Raw genomic sequence first — 4782 nt, forward strand, 5'->3', positions numbered from 1 at the left:
GTCATTACGGCTCGCCTTTAGGTGTCCTCCTCGGGATAGCGTAATTTAAAGAACGAGGGTCAGCAGAAGGTAAAAAAAAAAAAAAAAAAAAAAAAAAAAAAAAAAAAACGAAAAAAGAATCTGGAAAAAAACTGTGAAAAAAACCGAAGGAGCTTGCCAAAGATGAGGCCATTACGGCTCGCCTTTAGGTGTCCTCCTCGGGATAGCGTAATTTAAAGAACGAGGGTCAGTAGAACGTATAAAAAAAAAAAAAAAAAAAAAAAAAACGGAAAAAGAATCTGGAAAAAAACTGTGGAAAAAACCGAAGGAGCTTGCCAAAGATGAGGCCATACGGCTCGCCTTTAGGTGTCCTCCTCGGGATAGCGTCATTTAAAGAACGAGGGTCAGCAGAATGTAAAAAAAAAAAATAAAAAAAATAACGGAAAAAGAATCTGGAAAAAAACTGTGAAAAAAACCGAAGGAGCTTGCCAAAGATGAGGCCATTACGGGTCGCCTTTAGGTGTCCTCCTCGGGATAGCGTCATTTAAAGAACGAGGGTCAGCAGAACGTATAAAAAAAAAAAAAAAAAAAAAAAAAAAAAACGGAAAAAGAATCTGGAAAAAAACTGTGAAAAAAACCGAAGGAGCTTGCCAAAGATGAGGCCATTACGGCTCGCCTTTAGGTGTCCTCCTCGGGATAGCGTAATTTAAAGAACGAGGGTCAGCAGAACGTATAAAAAAAAAAAAAAAAAAAAAAAAAACGGAAAAAGAATCTGGAAAAAAACTGTGGAAAAAACCGAAGGAGCTTGCCAAAGATGAGGCCATTACGGCTCGCCTTTAGGTGTCCTCCTCGGGATAGCGTCATTTAAAGAACGAGGGTCAGCAGAACGTATAAAAAAAAAAAAAAAAAAAAACGGAAAAAGAATCTGGAAAAAAACTGTGAAAAAAACCGAAGGAGCTTGCCAAAGATGAGGCCATTACTGCTCGCCTTTAGGTGTCCTCCTCGGGATAGCGTAATTTAAAGAACGAGGGTCAGCAGAACGTAAAAAAAAAAAAAAAAAAAAAAAAATCTGGAAAAAAGCTGTGAAAAAAACCGAAGGAGCTTGCCAAAGATGAGGCCATACGGCTCGCCTTTAGGTGTCCTCCTCGGGATAGCGTCATTTAAAGAACGAGGGTCAGCAGAATGTAAAAAAAAAAAAAAAAAAAATAACGGAAAAAGAATCTGGAAAAAAACTGTGAAAAAAACCGAAGGAGCTTGCCAAAGATGAGGCCATTACGGCTCGCCTTTAGGTGTCCTCCTCGGGATAGCGTAATTTAAAGAACGAGGGTCAGCAGAACGTAATTAAAAAAAAAAAACGGAAAAAAAATCTGGAAAAAAACTGTGAAAAAAACCGAAGGAGCTTGCCAAAGATGAGGCCATTACGGCTCGCCTTTAGGTGTCCTCCTCGGGATAGCGTAATTTAAAGAACGAGGGTCAGCAGAACGTTAAAAAAAAATAATAATAAAATAAAATAAAAAAAATAACGTAAAAAGAATCTGGAAAAAAACTGTGAAAAACACCGAAGGAGCTTGCCAAAGATGAGGCCATTACGGCTCGCCTTTAGGTGTCCTCCTCGGGATAGCGTAATTTAAAGAACGAGGGTCAGCAGAACGTTAAAAAAAAAAAAAAAACGGAAAAAAATCTGTAAAAAAACTGTGAAAAAACCGGAGGAGCTTGCCAAAGATGAGGCCATACGGCTCGCCTTTAGGTGTCCTCCTCGGGATAGCGTCATTTAAAGAACGAGGGTCAGCAGAATGTAAAAAAAAAAAATAAAAAAAATAACGGAAAAAGAATCTGGAAAAAAACTGTGAAAAAAACCGAAGGAGCTTGCCAAAGATGAGGCCATTACGGCTCGCCTTTAGGTGTCCTCCTCGGGATAGCGTAATTTAAAGAACGAGGGTCAGCAGAACGTAAAAAAAAAAAAAAAAAAAAAAAAAAATAAAAAAAATAAAAAATAAAAATAAAAATAAAAAAAAAAGGGAAAAAGGGAAAAAAATCTGGAAAAAAACTGTAAAAAAAATCGAAGGAGTTTGCCAAAGATGAGGCCATTACGGCTCGCCTTTAGGTGTCCTCCTCGGGATAGCGTAATTTAAAGAACGAGGGTCGGCAGAACGTTAATAAAAAAAAAAAACCCGAAAAAAAATCCGTAAAAAAACTGTGAAAAAACCGGAGGAGCTTGCCAAAGATGAGGCCATACGGCTCGCCTTTAGGTGTCCTCCTCGGGATAGCGTCATTTAAAGAACGAAGGTCAGCAGAATGTAAAAAATAAAAAAAATATAAAATAAAAAATAACGGAAAAAGAATCTGGAAAAAAACTGTGAAAAAAACCGAAGGAGCTTGCCAAAGATGAGGCCATTACGGCTCGCCTTTAGGTGTCCTCCTCGGGATAGCGTAATTTAAAGAACGAGGGTCAGCAGAACGTTAAATAAAAAATAATAATAAAATAAAATATAATAAATAACGTAAAAAGAATCTGGAAAAAAACTGTGAAAAACACCGAAGGAGCTTGCCAAATATGAGGCCATTACGGCTCGCCTTTAGGTGTCCTCCTCGGGATAGCGTAATTTAAAGAACGAGGCTCAGCAGAACGTTAAAAAAAAAAAAAAAAACCGGAAAAAAATCTCTAAAAAAACTGTGAAAAAACCGGAGGAGCTTGCCAAAGATGAGGCCATACGGCTCGCCTTTAGGTGTCCTCCTCGGGATAGCGTCATTTAAAGAACGAGGGTCAGCAGAATGTAAAAAAAAAAAATAAAAAAAAAATAAAAATAAAAAAATAACGGAAAAAGAATCTGGAAAAAAACTGTGAAGAAAACCGAAGGAGCTTGCCAAAGATGAGGCCATTACGGCTCGCCTTTAGGTGTCCTCCTCGGGATAGCGTAATTTAAAGAACGAGGGTCAGCAGAACGTAAAAAAAAAAAAAAAAAAAAAAAATAAAAAAAATAAAAAATAAAAATAAAAATAAAAAAAAAAGGGAAAAAGGGAAAAAAATCTGGAAAAAAACTGTAAAAAAAATCGAAGGAGTTTGCCAAAGATGAGGCCATTACGGCTCGCCTTTAGGTGTCCTCCTCGGGATAGCGTAATTTAAAGAACGAGGGTCGGCAGAACGTTAATAAAAAAAAAAAACCCGAAAAAAAATCTGTAAAAAAACTGTGAAAAAACCGGAGGAGCTTGCCAAAGATGAGGCCATACGGCTCGCCTTTAGGTGTCCTCCTCGGGATAGCGTCATTTAAAGAACGAAGGTCAGCAGAATGTAAAAAATAAAAAAAATATAAAATAAAAAATAACGGAAAAAGAATCTGGAAAAAAACTGTGAAAAAAACCGAAGGAGCTTGCCAAAGATGAGGCCATTACGGCTCGCCTTTAGGTGTCCTCCTCGGGATAGCGTAATTTAAAGAACGAGGGTCAGCAGAACGTTAAATAAAAAATAATAATAAAATAAAATATAATAAATAACGTAAAAAGAATCTGGAAAAAAACTGTGAAAAACACCGAAGGAGCTTGCCAAATATGAGGCCATTACGGCTCGCCTTTAGGTGTCCTCCTCGGGATAGCGTAATTTAAAGAACGAGGCTCAGCAGAACGTTAAAAAAAAAAAAAAAACCGGAAAAAAATCTCTAAAAAAACTGTGAAAAAACCGGAGGAGCTTGCCAAAGATGAGGCCATACGGCTCGCCTTTAGGTGTCCTCCTCGGGATAGCGTCATTTAAAGAACGAGGGTCAGCAGAATGTAAAAAAAAAAAAATAATAACGGAAAAAGAATCTGGAAAAAAACTGTGAAAAAAACCGAAGGAGCTTGCCAAAGATGAGGCCATTACGGCTCGCCTTTAGGTGTCCTCCTCGGGATAGCGTAATTTAAAGAACGAGGGTCAGCATAACGTAAAAAAAAAAAAAAAAAAAAAAAAAAAAAAAAAAAAAACGGAAAAAGAATCTGGAAAAAAACTGTGAAAAAAACCGAAGGAGCTTGCCAAAGATGAGGCCATACGGCTCGCCTTTAGGTGTCCTCCTCGGGATAGCGTCATTTAAAGAACGAGGGTCAGCAGAATGTAAAAAAAAAGAAAAAAATAAAAAATAAAAAAATATAAAATAAAAAATAACGGAAAAAGAATCTGGAAAAAAACTGTGAAAAAAACCGAAGGAGCTTGCCAAAGATGAGGCCATTACGGCTCGCCTTTAGGTGTCCTCCTCGGGATAGCGTAATTTAAAGAACGAGGGTCAGCAGAACGTAAAAAAAAAAAAAAAAAAAAAAAAAAAAAAAAAAAAAAAAAAAAAAAAAAAAAAAAAAAAAAAAAGAAGGAAAAATAATCTGGAAAAAAACTGTGAAAAAAACCGAAGGAGCTTGCCAAAGATGAGGCCATACGGCTCGCCTCTAGGTGTCCTCCTCGGGATAGCGTCATTTAAAGAACGAGGGTCAGCAGAACGTGAAAAAAAAAAAAAAAAAAAAAAAAAAAAAAGACGGAAAAAGAATCAGGAAAAAAACTGTGAAAAAAACCGAAGGAGCTTGCCAAAGATGAGGCCATACGGCTCGCCTTTAGGTGTCCTCCTCGGGATAGCGTCATTTAAAGAACGAGGGTCAGCAGAATGTAAAAAAAAAAAAATAATAACGGAAAAAGAATCTGGAAAAAAACTGTGAAAAAAACCGAAGGAGCTTGCCAAAGATGAGGCCATTACGGCTCGCCTTTAGGTGTCCTCCTCGGGATAGCGTAATTTAAAGAACGAGGGTCAGCATAACGTAAAAAAAAAAAAAAAAAAAAAAAAAAAAAAAAAA

Source organism: Arachis ipaensis, chromosome B1, assembly GCF_059453495.1.
Source record: "Arachis ipaensis isolate K30076 ecotype BB chromosome B1, ASM5945349v1, whole genome shotgun sequence".
Lineage (NCBI taxonomy): Eukaryota > Viridiplantae > Streptophyta > Magnoliopsida > Fabales > Fabaceae > Arachis > Arachis ipaensis.